This window comes from Lissotriton vulgaris, chromosome 5, assembly GCF_964263255.1.
Source record: "Lissotriton vulgaris chromosome 5, aLisVul1.2, whole genome shotgun sequence".
NCBI lineage: Eukaryota > Metazoa > Chordata > Amphibia > Caudata > Salamandridae > Lissotriton > Lissotriton vulgaris.
In genome coordinates this window covers 1,913,802,998-1,913,818,538 of record NC_141693.1, presented here as the reverse complement: position 1 = coordinate 1,913,818,538, position 15,541 = coordinate 1,913,802,998, and positions in this window count along the sequence as shown.

Sequence of the window (15,541 nt, the reverse complement as noted above, 5' to 3'; positions counted from 1 at the left end):
AGTTATTGACTTATGTGAGGAGTAGTCAAACATGAGTCAACGGCTTCACAGAGCCACGTTTGAGTGGCCTTTGCTGCACTTTCCATATTTAGGCCCTTTGGGGGAGGGTTTCCACTAAGAGCATTATTGAAGGTTAAAAGATTCAATTTTTTCTTGATGTAGTTTGTGAGAAGGACTGAGGAACTACTAGGGCAGGTAATTAAAGAGTAAATTTCGTTAAAAAATGATCAGACCAGCATAAGGGGATTGCAGGCTGGCATACCAGCTCAGTAAGACTCGAAAAAATAGGGTCCAGTAGGTGTCCCGCTTTATGAGTGGGGCCAGAATTTAAAAGCTTGATATTCAAAGCTGCTAAATCGTCTATCAGGTCCTCCACTGTCTGATTTATTTCTACTGTTGGTAGCCCTTAATCTATGTTCTACGGATATCGTGTTCAGCTGGAGAGTAGCTTGCAACCATTTTTTGATCGAAGTAAGCTCCAGGGAGGGTACCCTCCAGGTTTTGTGCCGTCCTCGGACACATCGTTGAACTCAACCCAATCAGGTGGTTCAAATGTAACGTTAAAGTCACCACCGATTATTAGTGGATGACCATCGTGCCTATCTCCCAATAGATTATCCAGAACATGAAGAGCGGGCGAGCTACCACCTCTAGTGCTCCTAGCATATACGTTATAAATATCAACAGACTTGCCTTTACCATTGTTCATCCTAATCCCAAGAATATATGGGCTATTGGTAGCCAACTCCTTTAATTCACAATTTAAAGTAAGGCTTACAAGTGTAAGCAGCCTTCCTGATGGCCGGCTGTGTTTGGAGGGTATTGCTGGTCTGTAAAAGGTCATAAACCCTGGAATTAATGAAAGGGTCAGACACCAAGTTTCCTGGAAAGTACATATCTCCTGTTGGGTAACAAACTCCAGCCAGTGCGGGCAATCAAGCTTCCCCCTTATACCCGCCATGTTCCAGGACATGATTTTCATGGTCCTCTCACTGCCTACGAAAAGGGGAACCTGACAGAAAGGTGGAGCATTCGATTTAGGCGATGCTCGGCTACCGATAGATGTATCTGGGTCAATAACCTGGATGCTATCACTCATTGATAGTAGTGGATCAGGGACTTGGGCCATCTCTAAAGAAGGGAGCGTGCACTCTGGCTCGTTGTAAGTGTCCTCGTGGTAAATGTGAGATGGATCAATGGTGTTCATAGAACCCATGCTAAAATTACTCATAGGGACCTATACCCAGGTAAGCCCTAAAGTACCCTAGGGAAAAGGTTAGGATGATTGAGGAGACCCTCCCAGGGGAGGGTCTGGACAGAGGGGAGGTTACTCCAATGTCCTTTGTCCTGATTCGCGCCAGAGTGGGAGCCAACGCCTCCCAGGACTGGTTTGAACAGGACTATGCAAGGGGACACCAAATGTGCCCCTCATGCAGACTGAGTGGCGATGGCAAGCGCATCCACCCTGCCCCAATACACTAAATAATGTCTGGGAAGTGGTAACACCTCCCTGTGACAGAACGCCTATTGTTCTGCCTTTCCCTGCTGGAGCCTGGTTCAGCAGCAGGAGGGCAGAATTGTGTATCTGGTAGGCAGTAACCATTTTGTGCTGTCCGTGTCTGGAAGACTGGTACCGGATGGCGAGCCTAACTGAGGGCTCCTCCAGTGCTTCAAGTCATACCTCCCACACCGTTTATGGTGTGGGGGTATAATTCCAACATGTTTGTTACCAAACATGATAGGATTAGTTGCAGACAGTTTCGAGATGGTCATCGCGTAATTACCTGTGGTAGCTAAGCACGGAAGTACGGATATGGTGTAGAGGAAGACCCGCAAACAGTAACATGGACATTTTTTTTATTATTATTTTATTTATCAATTGCATTCCATACAAAGTATACAGACAAGAATGCAAATGTGTACAGAACAAAATTAGTGCATGAGCCCATGCAAACCCCTCATCCCATCCCGCCCCCAATCCCATCCTAGTCAGCATAAAAACATATGTGCACCACCTTGCGGTGAAGCAATAAAACAGGTCCTGCATATTAGTCGGATTACAACCAGTAAAAACCGCTGCGGAGACAGAATGACCCAATGTCCAGTTTTGGTAGTAATCTAGATCTGGTCCATTGGAAATGTGTCAAGGTTCAATTCGACAACTTCAGCACATGAAACAGTACCTTTTATAACAAATCAGGATGAGCCATCAGATATGACGCAATGGGGCTCCAGAAGTTCTTAAACTCTGACAATTCCTCCTCATACGCTTGCAACTGGTCTCTACAATAAACCAAGTCCCTAAGCCACTCCTTTATAGTGGGGGCGGACCTTGATCCCCATCGCTGCACCACCGCCCTCTTTGCAAATAAGGTGGAGATCGCAACAATGCGTCTACTAGCTGGCTTTAGGAGCTTCACATAACCCAGGAGACACAACTCGGGCGTACAACCCACTGGCTCCAACACCACTTCTGTCAGAATGCGAGTCACTTCAGTCCAAAAGGCAAGTACGGTCCTGAACAGCCATGCAACATGATAAAAATCCGTATTCGCAGCACCACACCGCACACAGTTTGCTGTTTCTCTCAGGCCATATTTGTGGAGTTTCAGAGGAGAGTAATATACCTGATGCAGGTATTTAAAATAGATAATTCTGAGGTTGCAGTTGGCCGTAAGGCGGCACGTGAGCTGACAGCATGCTGTCAATACCTCCATCGTGATTGGGGTGACTATCGCGGCTTGCCAGCACTGGCATGACGGGTGTTCCTCCAACTCTCGTTCCCGCTGGGAGGCATTATAAAGCTTAGTGATAAGCCCTCTACGACTCTCCCCCGTTAGGACCGCCTGCAGTGCATGAATAGCCGTGGGCTCCGCAGGGAAGTCCGGATATGCATCCCACACGGCCTTACGGACCCGAACATACGTGAAGTTTTTTGGGGGTTTTTTGCAAAGTTTTATATAGCGCGAACTTGACCCGAATCGGGTATAAGAGCGCTTTACAAACCATCAGTTACGTAACATGAAGACACACATTCATTTTTGTTAGGCACGGGAGATTAAGGGATTTGCCCAGAATCCCAGGATGTTCACTGTCACTGCCAAGACTTGAACCCAGTTCCCCAGATTCGAGGTTGACCGCCCTAGCCGTTAGGCCAACTTCTCTCCCTTTACTTTGCTGTAACAATTTTGCAGCTTGTGTGGTAGATCTACATGCTGTGCATCATGGGTTTCAGGGAAAGTGTTCACCAATCATTCGATGTTCGCTTAAAATTGAAGCGAATAACTTAAAGAAAAAAAAGCTGTGATATTCTAAATCCAACAATGGATGACTGGAGAGTGCCCTGCACCTGGATTTACATCAGACAGTCAGCAAACACTTTAGCCATAATCCAAAATACAGAGGGTAATGCAACAGCAACAAAAATATTTATTGTTCAGTTAGCTTTTATTGTGCGTCTAATGTATACTTATTTTGACTTTCATAGGCTTATGTGCAAAGAAACAGAAAGAGATTTCCAAAGCCATTAAAAGGGCTCACATAATGGGTAAGCAACACCATGAAGAATTTTCAAGCAACAGGGCCATCATTATCAAGTGGTCCATTTGACTAATATAAGTCCTCTTCTTCTTGCAGGATTTATGCCGGTTACTTACAAAGATCCAGCGTTCCTCAATGACCCAAAAATATGTGACATCAACTGCCTATTTCTGGTTGGCTAAGGCTTACGCCAAAGCTAGGCAGAAACCACCATTATAGTCAGGGCAAGGGAGTCACACGCCAAGATAACCCCTGCTCACCCCCTTGGTAGCTTGGCACGAACAGACAGGCTTATCCCGGAGGCAATTTGTAAAGCATTTGCGCTCGCACACAACAGCTACAACATCCTAGGCACACCACAAAAGGAACTCCACACAAGGTTATATAAAAATAACGTTTGTATGGTCAAAACACATCAGACAGTAATCACACAATATACATGGTGCCACCTGGCACGGGCAATATTCACAAGGGATTATTTACTCAGGACAGGGCCACGTGGGCCACTGTCAGAATCAGCACTTAGTAGAAAATAGCACTTCTAGAACATAGACTATAGGATATAAAATCACTGTAGCACAAATTAGCAAATATAGCACACAACCAGGAGAATGTCACTCAGGGAACCAGGACCTCACTAGGACCACCTTTGCTAGAAATAACAACCACCTAAGTATCAAAATACAATTAGGGGTATAAGCAAGAACACATTACACATGATGCATCACAACATTCAGAGGGGGCGTGGCTTGGGCGCCGATGGCGATGGTCGCCTGAGAGCTCGGCTCCGGGACTAAGCCCGAAATTATCCTGAACATCGGAGGCTGAGGGGCGCCTGTTAGACGGACCGGGAGGGTCGGCCGAGATTACGGGGAGAGGTCTCCAGGGAGAGCCGTCTCCAACGACTGTACAGACAAGTAACTTCCCCCCCACAGACGGACACCACACAAGATTGAAGGTTAACGAGACTTTATATGCAATTCTTAGGTTACGTTGGTATGATACAAGGAGGTCTGGACTCAGGGGTCCCCTCGATTCTAGTCTTTGGTTGAGGAAAGGGGTAGCGGGACAGTCTTAGTTACCAGTGAGTTCAAAATAGCTCTCAATCCTCGAGCTCGGCGTTCTTGATGATCGGGCCGTGGAGGAGCCAAGCAGGTCCCGAGATGGATGAAGGAAGGACGACGGTCCGCGGCGGAGCCTGCAGGTCCCGGTGAAAGATGACGGTTACAACGGTCCGCGGCCACGCCAGCAGATCCCGACGACGATGAAGAATGAAGGTTACGACGGCTGTGGCAGCGCCAACAGGCAGGACGATGGTGCACAGGACAGAGCTATGGCAGCGCCAGTAGTCCGTCCAGGATGAGTTCCTCTTTGCGTCTCTCGACTCCAAGATACAACTGCCTTCCTGCTCTGGAGCTGCCCCAGTTATAGGGCTGGTGTGCTTTGATGTCCGGACCCTCGCACTTGGAGGTCGGGGGGTCCGGGATGAGGGAGTCCAGACACCCAGCAGGGGGGTGGAGCCAGCGCCCGGGGAGGCGATGGGCGAGCGGCACTTGGTGGGGGAGAGCCATCGACACCTCCTTCTCCCATTGACTTGCCAAGTGGCCCGCTCACCTCCTGGGTGGATGGTGGTGCCGGGATGTCTGAGGCCTGGCCAGGCCCAGGGTTGAGGTCGGCCGGGGGCCAGGCGGCCACGTGGTAAAGTGTCCAAGATGGCGGCCCGGGCTGGGCGCGTGGGCCGGCAGTGGATCGGGCCCACGAGGTCGACATGCTCGAGGGCAGGGGTCCCTGAGGGGACGGAGGGCGTGCAATGGTGGTGTGTGGTGCTTGTGTGACCGGGCTCGGGCCTGGTCGAGCCGGGGGAGAGCGGCCCTTCATGTGGCCTGTCCAACATGCGTCCCCCCCAGCTGAAGGCGGGGAGAGTTATCCATCCTCTTGGGGACTCTCTTCGTCGAGGCGGAAAAACCGGGACAGGCCATCCGCGTTGGCGTGGTCGGACCCAGGCCGGTGTTCGACTGTGAAGTCCATACCCTGCAAGGATATGGACCAGCGTAGCAACTTGGGGTTTTCCCCCCGCATGTGCATCAGCCACTGCAGGGGTCGGTGGTCGGTCTGCACCCGAAAGTGGGTGCCGAAAAGGTAGGGCCGGAGCTTCTTGAGGGCCCATACCACAGCGAAGGCTTCCCTCTCTATGGTGCTCCAGCGTTGCTCCCGTGGTAGGAGTCTCCGGCTGATGAAGGCCACCGGTTGATCAAGGCCCTCGGCGTTCACTTGGGACAGGACCGCCCCAATGCCCTGGTCGGAGGCGTCCGTCTGGACGACGAACTCCCGGTTGTAGTCTGGGGCCAGGAGCACAGGAGCGGAACACATGGCGGCCTTCAACTGTTCGAATGCCGCTTGACACTCTGGGGTCCAGTTCACCTTCTTGGGCTGATTTTTTGACGTGAGTTCGGTGAGAGGCCCCACTATGGTACCATAGTCTTTCACGAACCTTCGGTAATAGCCCGTGAGGCCCAGGAAGGCTCGTACCTCGGTTTGGGTGATAGGGGGCTGCCAGTCCTGGATGGCGGCAATTTTCAGCTGTAGAGGGGCCACTAGGCCGCTTCCCACCTGGTGTCCGAGGTAGGTCACAGACCCTTGTCCAATTTGACACTTGCTGGCCTTGATCGTGAGGCCAGCTCGCTGAAGGGCTTGCAGCACTGCTCGGAGGTGGTGGAGGTGCTCGGTCCAATGGTGGCTGTACACAGCGATGTCGTCTAGGTAGGCGGCGCTGAACCCTTCGAGCCCCGCCAGGACCTGATTGACGAGCCGTTGGAAAGTCGCTGGGGCATTCTTCATGCCGAAGGGCATGACCGTAAAATGGTAATGGCCATCGGGGGTGGAGAAGGCAGAACGTTCTTGTGCTCGGGGTGTGAGGCCGATCTGCCAATAACCTGCTGTCAGGTCGAAGATGCTAAGGTAGCGGGCAGCTCCCATTCGGTCGACCAGTTCATCTGCCCGGGGGATAGGATGTGCGTCCGTTCTGGTAACTTCATTCAGGCCCCGGTAGTCGACGCAGAACCGGAGTTCTGGTGTGGTTCCGGGGGCGGCTGCTTTGGGGACCAGTACGACCGGGCTGGCCCATGGACTGTCTGAGGGCTCGATGACCCCGAGCGTGAGCATCTTAGCCACTTCCGCCTGGATGCAGGCCCGTACCCGATCAGGTACGCGGTAGGCCCGGTGGCGGATAGGAGGGCTGTCTCCGGTGTCCACATCGTGCACACACCAGGAAGTGACACCTGGGGTGAGGGAGAACAGACTGGCGAACCGTGACAGGAGGGCTTGGCACTCTTGGCGTTGTTCTCTGGTGAGGGTCTCCGAGAGTCGGACCCCATCCACGGAGCCGTCTTGCTCCTGGGTCCGCAGGAGGTCAGGGAGAGGCTCGGAGTCGTCTTCAACCCCATTGTCTGTGGCCATCAGTAGGCTGAGTTCTGTTCGTGCAAAGTGGGGTTTCAGTCTGTTGGTGTGGAGGACTCGGAGGGGGTTCCGGGAGGACTCCATATCGATCAGATAGGTGGCAGGACCCTTGCGCTCGATCACCTTGAAGGGTCCCGTCCATTTGTCTTGGAGAGCGCATGGCTCCGTGGGGGACATGACCCATACCTGTTGTCCCGGCTCGAATTCAATGGATGAGGCGTTCTGGTCATACCATTTTTTCATGTCCTCTTGACTGGCCTCTAGGTTGGCTTTTGCTAGGTCTCTGAACCGCCGGGACTGGTTGCGGAGGGTGAGGAGGTACCGGAAGACATCTGGAGGGTTCTTGGCCGGAGGCATCTCCCAGCCTTCTTTGATCAGGCTGAGCGGCCCCCGCACTGGGTGCCCATAGAGCAGTTCGAATGGGCTGAAGCCTAGGGATTTCTGTGGGACCTCTCGGTAGGCGAAGAGGAGGCACGGCAGCAGCACATCCCACTGGCGACGGAGGGGCTCTTCCAATCCCCCGATCATTCCTTTCAGCGTGCGGTTGAACCGCTCAACAAGTCCGTTCCCTTGGGGGTGATAGGGGGTCGTGAAGCGGTAGGTGACCCCACACTGTTGCCAGAGAGATTTCATGTATTTAGAGATAAAGTTCGTGCCTCTGTCGCTGACGACTTCTCGGGGGAACCCCACACGGGAGAAGATCCCCATCAGGGCCCGGCCGACCACTGGGGCTGTCACGGTCCGGAGAGGAACAGCCTCAGGGTAGCGGGTGGCGTGGTCCACTAGCACCAGAATGAAGCGATGGCCTTGTTTCGTACGCGGGTCCAGGGGTCCCACAATGTCTATTCCGACCCTCTCAAATGGGGTCGTGACTACTGGAAAAGGTTGCAAGGGGGCCTTTAGTTTGCGGCCGCTCTTCCCACTGGCTTGGCACGTGGGGCAAGATCGGCAATGCTGGTGCACATCGTTCCTCATCTTGGGCCAGAAGAAGTGGGTCACTAGGCGACTGTAGGTTTTATCTTGTCCGAGGTGCCCTGCCAGGGGGACATCGTGGGCCAGGTTTAACAGGAAGTCTCTAAAGCAGAGGGGCACTACTAGCACTCGGTTGGCCCCCAGCTCGGCGATTCGTTGCTCGCTGTACAACAGATCATTGTCCCAGTAGACCCAATGAGTTCCGGAGGTATCCCCTGCGCTTTGGGCGAGCGCTTGTTGGCGGAGTCCCTCAAGGGAGGGACAGGTCTTCTGTTCCTGGCGAAATTGTTCTTGTGTGGGTCCCCCCTCTTGGGCCCACTGGTCAAGGTTAGCGAGGTCGGAAGATTGAGCCGGTTCGAGGGGGGTGTCATGGTCGGGGGTTTCGGCTGGGGCGACCGGAGGCGGTGGCGCCGGCCATTCTGGTTCTTCCGGGTGATGGTTGGCACGGGCGGCCATGGACCGGGTGGTGACGCACGCCCAGTCCGGGACGCCCAACATCCCCAAGTGTTCTTTTCGCTCCACAGCGGCCCACGGGGAGCTCTCCAGGTCATTCCCGAGGAGGCAGTCCACGGGGGCGTCGTCTCGGACCGTCACCTTCAACATGCCGGAGACCCCTCCCCACTCAAAAGGGACGCAGGCCATCCGACACAGACTTTCCGAGTTGTCGGCTGATCGTACAGGGCAGAGAATGTTCGGTAGATATTGTTCTGGGGTCACCAGATGACAGCGGACGGCTGTCACACTGGCCCCGGTGTCCCGAAGGGCTTCGGCCCGTTGTCCATTGATGCTCACCCATTGGCTGTACTTCTGGGTGTTAGCGGGTAGGGGGACCCGCGGGACCATGTCTCTTCCCCCTAAGCACGCGAGAGTCATGGCGGCTGGCTCCCACTCTTGATACTCTTGCTCGTCTGTTTCTTGTTCCTCGGAGATCTGTTCTTCCCCTAGTGCTGCGGCGGCCACATGGCGGGGTTTTGGACTCTGATACTGCGGGCAGCTTGGGTCGTTTGCATAGTGGCCGACTCGTTGGCATCGGTGACACGTGACATTTGCTCTGTACCCCGGTCGCGCCGGGGTGCTGCCCCGGTTGGCCGGGGGGGTGGTGCTGGTAACGGGGGCGGCCGGAGTGTTGTCTCTTCCTCGTCCTTGGCCCCCTCCTCCTCCTCTGGGTCGGTGGTGACCATTGTTGTTCCTATTCTGCTCGTAGGACCCATTCCGGCCCACTCTGGTGATCTCCCACCGGTCAGCTTCGGCTGCGAGCTGCCGGGGATCAGTTAACTTGCTGTCGAGGAGGTGTTGGCGTAGTTCAATGAAGCAATTGTTGGACAGATGCTCCCATACCATCAGATTGAACAGCTGCTCGTAGGTCGTGACGTTGTTCCCTTTGATCCAGCCTTCGAAAGCTCGGCTAAAGTACGTTACATAGTCCACCCAAGTTGTACCCGGGATGCGTGTGCAGTCTCGGAACCTCTGACGGTACATCTCGGGCGTGAGGCCATAGCGGGTGAGGAGGGCCGCTTTCATATGGTCGTAGGAGGTCATCTGGTGGTCTGGGAGCTGTAACAGGGTATCGCGGCCCTCATTGAGGAATCTGCCCCATAGGCCGGCTCCCCAATCGTTTCTATCGATCCGGTGCGCAGTCATAGCGATTTCATAGGCCTTAAACCATTGCTGGATGTCGTCCTCTCGAAAATATTCTCGGACAACATCCTTGGGGATGTGTACTTTTTTCTCCGTGGGGTGTGTGGTCTCTCGGGCACCCCTAACTCTTTATTCTGCTTGCGCAGGTTGATCTCGGCTAGGTTCCGTTCGTGCTCGTACGCTAGTTTCTTTTCCTCGAGCTCCCTTTGTCTCTGTTTCTCCTCTCTTTCTTCTCGGAGACGTAGGTGCTCTAAGTTTATTTTTTGTTCGGCCAACTTGAGTTCTACGTCCATCTTGAGTCGGGCCATTTCTAGCTCGTGTAGTCGGGTTTTTTCTCTTTCTTGGATCTCGTCTGGCGAGAGACCGGTTCTTTGCCCTTCAGGGGCCGTGTTGCTTTTTTTCGCGGTGCTTTGCTCAGGGGCTTCAGTATCCCCGGTCTCTGCCCAAGATTCTAGGGCATGCTTAAAATCGTCCTTGGTGCTTAGTCCGGTGGTAGCGATACCTAGTTCGATGCAGAACTGCTTTAGTTCACGATGGCTGTACTCCTCTAGTTTTTCCATTTGGAACTTCTCAGTTGATCCGCTCTCTTTAGTTGTCATTGTGGTTCGTTGTGGGGTGAGCTACTCTCTGTACGTTATGCGGTGATTCGGATCGCGCCGCTGGCCACCAATGTTAGACGGACCGGGAGGGTCGGCCGAGATTACGGGGAGAGGTCTCCAGGGAGAGCCGTCTCCAACGACTGTACAGACAAGTAACTTCCCCCCCACAGACGGACACCACACAAGATTGAAGGTTAACGAGACTTTATATGCAATTCTTAGGTTACGTTGGTATGATACAAGGAGGTCTGGACTCAGGGGTCCCCTCGATTCTAGTCTTTGGTTGAGGAAAGGGGTAGCGGGACAGTCTTAGTTACCAGTGAGTTCAAGATAGCTCTCAATCCTCGAGCTCGGCGTTCTTGATGATCGGGCCGTGGAGGAGCCAAGCAGGTCCCGAGATGGATGAAGGAAGGACGACGGTCCGCGGCGGAGCCTGCAGGTCCCGGTGAAAGATGACGGTTACAACGGTCCGCGGCCACGCCAGCAGATCCCGACGACGATGAAGAATGAAGGTTACGACGGCTGTGGCAGCGCCAACAGGCAGGACGATGGTGCACAGGACAGAGCTATGGCAGCGCCAGTAGTCCGTCCAGGATGAGTTCCTCTTTGCGTCTCTCGACTCCAAGATACAACTGCCTTCCTGCTCTGGAGCTGCCCCAGTTATAGGGCTGGTGTGCTTTGATGTCCGGACCCTCGCACTTGGAGGTCGGGGGGTCCGGGATGAGGGAGTCCAGACACCCAGCAGGGGGGTGGAGCCAGCGCCCGGGGAGGCGATGGGCGAGCGGCACTTGGTGGGGGAGAGCCATCGACACCTCCTTCTCCCATTGACTTGCCAAGTGGCCCGCTCACCTCCTGGGTGGATGGTGGTGCCGGGATGTCTGAGGCCTGGCCAGGCCCAGGGTTGAGGTCGGCCGGGGGCCAGGCGGCCACGTGGTAAAGTGTCCAAGATGGCGGCCCGGGCTGGGCGCGTGGGCCGGCAGTGGATCGGGCCCACGAGGTCGACATGCTCGAGGGCAGGGGTCCCTGAGGGGACGGAGGGCGTGCAATGGTGGTGTGTGGTGCTTGTGTGACCGGGCTCGGGCCTGGTCGAGCCGGGGGAGAGCGGCCCTTCATGTGGCCTGTCCAACAGCGCCCCAGACCCCGCATTCGGTTGAGCGAGGCGACGACACCCTGCCGGGGGCCTTGGTGGAGTTTGGACGGGGGTGGCTTCGAATAAATGCCGAAGTTTGCGGAGTTGCGGAGTGCGACCCAACATGGCGCCCGGACCCCTTTGTCCCCTTGATCGACAATACGGAGTTGAGGAGGTCGCGCGGGTGTCGCTTGGCACCCGGCTTCACCATCCTCAGTTGTTTTAGACATTGGACATTGGCAGGTTCGGACCTTCTACAACGGGTTCATACTCGATTAGACGACCGGGCGGGTGCCCACGCACTAGAGGGCACCGGGCGCGGGTGCCCTCTGTTCCAGGCGGTGGTCCGCACCGCGACTCCGCAACTAGCTACGATTTCCTGGCCAGCCCAACTACATGGATGGCGCGACACTCTGGCGCCACAGGTCAACCGAGGGAGTTGGTGGCCCTCGCCCCGGAGCTATAGTGGGTGAACGGGCCTGCCCGACTCGGCGACGGTTGTCTCCGCCCCCTTATCGGTGCCCTCGGACGCCGTGGCGGTGGCGTGAGCCGAAGCGGCGGAGTCTACACAGGCTCTGGAGAAGGAGATCGCCCGTACCAGACTTGAGAACGAAATCCCGGGAAGGTCGTGCTGGACACTTGTACACGGAGACGCCCACTCCGGGACCCTCGCGGAGAGCCCCTGGCAGCATGGGGAAACCTAAAGGAGCCAAGGGATCCAGCCAGACCACCTCAGACTCTGAAGCCCAGGACAAGGAAGAGCATGGAGACCCGAAACGACCTGGTGGCGCACCACTCCAGCAACAATTCGACCGTGTGCTGGAAGCGATAGAGGCAACTCGGTCGGCCCTCCAACAGGACATTGCCCAGGTGGCGACCGGCCTGGGCCTCCTTAGGGCAGACCATGGTAAACTCTCAGACCGGGTCAAGGAGGTGGAGGGCACGGTGAAGGCTTTAGAACCGGCGCAGAGAACCCTGGCTGTGACGATAAAGGATGCCATGTCCCGAATCGAGACCCTCGAACGGAGGGCGGAGGATGCGGAAGGCCGCAACAGGAGGAATAACATTCGGGTGGTGGGCCTGCCGGAAAAAATCGAGGATGGCGATATGGTGCGATACTTGGAGACCTGGCTCCGAGACACGGTGGTCCCGGAGGGCCTGTCCTCCTTTTACACTCTGGAACGGGCCCACAGAGTCCCAGCACGGCCCCCACAGCAGGGACGAGCCCCAAGGCCAGTGGTGGCGCGGTTGCTACATTTCCGGGACAGAGACCTGATCCTAAATGCCGCCAGGCACAATGGCCCGTTCCAGGTCGCAAACAGTCAGGTGAATATCTTCCCTGACTACACCTACGAGACGCAGCGCAAGCGGTTCTCCTTCCTGGCGGTTAAGCGTGAACTCAGGAGTGAGGGCATCCAATATTCACTCCTATTTCCCGCAAGGCTCCGAGTCATTGTCGACGACAAAACCCAGTTCTTCGACACCCCAGAGGAGGTCTGTGACTGGCTCGAACTGTACCGGACAGGGAAAGATGGTTATAGCGCCTCGACCCATCAGGCGGAGGAGCCGGAACAAAGGAGGCGATCTAAGAGGGTCAGGAACCGCCGCGGCCGCACGGGAGGGCCCTCGACTGCGGAGACATCATCGGAGCGGAGGGGAGTGTTGGAAGTTCTGTCGGAACTGTCGGGAGCAAGAGGCGAAGTCATCGAGGAGGAGGAAGAAAACCCGGGTGCTCAGGGGGCACCATCGGACTCGGAAGACTCAGTGGCAGACAGTACCCATACACCGGTGATCACACCGAAATCGGTGGAGGACCTTTTGGACGGACAAGGGTAACGGGATATGCTGCCTTGTTTTGGGTGGGGGCCCGGCAGGGGGGAGGCGGTTGCCGTTCTTTATTGCTGACAACGAAGGAGGGAGGGTTGGGGGGCTGCTGCTCTTGCCCCGGAAGGTTTTGACACAGGGGGGGGCTTACTATAGTCCTGGTAGCCTGGGCGACGAGGGCCCACTGCCTCCGCTCAGCCCGCACCTGGCCCATAAGGCCTTCCTACGGTGGCGACCGTAGGACTAGTGGGGATTTTGGGGTTGATCTCCGTAGAGGTTTGGATGGGATCTAGATGGTGTAGTTTGGGTCCTGTTCTGGGGTGGTTGGGGGGGGGCTTTGTTGGTTTTTGGGTGGTTTGGTTCTGGTTGGGGAAAATGGCCGCCGTCAGCGCTGGGAGGATTGTTGCTTTTTCTTTGTGGGGACCCGAACGGGGAGACTGTGCAAGAACACTCTGGGACAATGGCTGATGTTGCTAACTTGAAATGTATTACTTGGAACGTGAGGGGGCTTCACACTATGTCCAGGCGTCACAAGGTCCATGCTTATTTAGTGCGTAGGGGAGTGCAAATGGCGCTGCTGCAGGAAACGCATCTGAACAAGGCGGAAGGGGCGGCGCTTCAGCGTAGGTGGCGAGGGCAGGTCTTTTCCACGGCGTACTCTGCTTATGCCAGGGGGGCGCTAATATGGATTAGGGCAGGAGTCCCCTTCCAGGTCACGAGGACAGTGTTGGACCCAGAGGGGCGTTTCGTGGCCATATCAGGCACGCTAGGAGGGAGGGACCTGAACGTTTGCTGTGTGTATGCTCCTAACGTGGACCAGACTGCCTTCCTTTCCAGGTTGTCGGGCTCGCTGGCCCACTTTTTCGCCGGGCCCCTCCTGCTGGGGGGAGACTTTAACTCCGTAGTGGATGTAGACATAGACCGCTCGCATCCCCCGCTCCCCGATTCCCCGGTCCGGCGGGCGGCTAAGGGCCGTCAAGATTGGCAGACCCGCTGGGGTTTGACGGACATTTGGAGGGCGCATCACCCCGCGTCTAGAGATTATTCATACTTTTCGAGCCTTCATGAGCTGCATGTCAGACTAGATAGCTTTCTTGGTTCGTCCGAATTAGTTTCGGCAGCGGTCCGATCGGAGTACTTATCGCGGACCATCTCGGACCATAACCCCCTCCTACTAGACATTCGCTGGTTCCCTGGGACACCGGCAGTACCCACCTGGAAGATGCGTCCCGAGATCCTCGAGGACAGTGTCTTCAAGGCGGACCTAGGGGAGAAAATCACGGATTATTTTGCGTCCAACGGCGGCTCCGCGAGTACTAGGGCGTTCGAATGGGACGCTTTCAAGGTGGTGGTGAGGGGCTACTGTATCTCTAAGAAGGTGGGCATGCGGCGTGTTATCCTGGCTGACTTAGACACAGCGGACCGAACGCTCCGCTAGCTCGAAATTAGCCGCCCCGGACACCCGGAATTGCAAACACAAACGGTAGAGGCGAGGGAGAAGGTAGCGGTGGAGGTCGAACGGCTCCGCTGTTTCGATTATAAGGCCTATACGGTCCGGTCTATTGCGGAGGGCGACAGGTCGAGCGCGTTACTGGCATGGTTGGCCAACCCTACGCGCCAGTCCCAAACGATGACAAATATGCGTAGGGCGGATGGGACCGAGGTGTGCACCCAACCGGAGATTCTTAGTTGCTTCCGGCATTACTACGAAAGTTTATACCGCAGTCGCTCCGCACGTGACCCAGACCGGCTTGACGACTATCTTAGCCCACTGGAACTCCGCACAGTAGGACAGGAAGTGGCGGAAACCCTGGGTTCTGACATCGACTTAGGGGAGATCCGCGGGGCCATCAAACGGATGGCGAGGAACAAGACCCCGGGCCTAGATGGCCTTCCGGTGGAGTTCTATGCAGCTTACGCTGACCTCTTGGCCCCTCGATTACTGGTGGTCTACAGGGAGGCGAAGAGATTGGGTCGTCTCCCTGGCTCGATGTGTGAGGCGTTGGTGGTTCCTCTCCTCAAACCAGGCCGAGACTCGTCTGACCCGGGGTCCTACCGTCCCCTTTCAATGCTGACGGTGGACTACAAAATATTGAGCAGCATCTTGGCCTCGAGGCTGCTGGGACATATGAGTTCCCTAGTGCATGAAGACCAAGCCGGTTTCATCCCACGGCGAAATACGACTATGAACATCCGAAGGTTGTTCCGCTTGCTTGGGGAACCATTCGTGGATGCCCCTTCCCCGGTAGTCTTGTCGGTGGACCTGGAGAAGGCTTTTGATAGCCTGGAGTGGGACTACCTATGCACGGTATTACGGAAATTCGGCCTCGGGGAGGAATTTGTCAAATGGACAGCAGTCCTCTACGCTTCCGCTTCGGCCAGG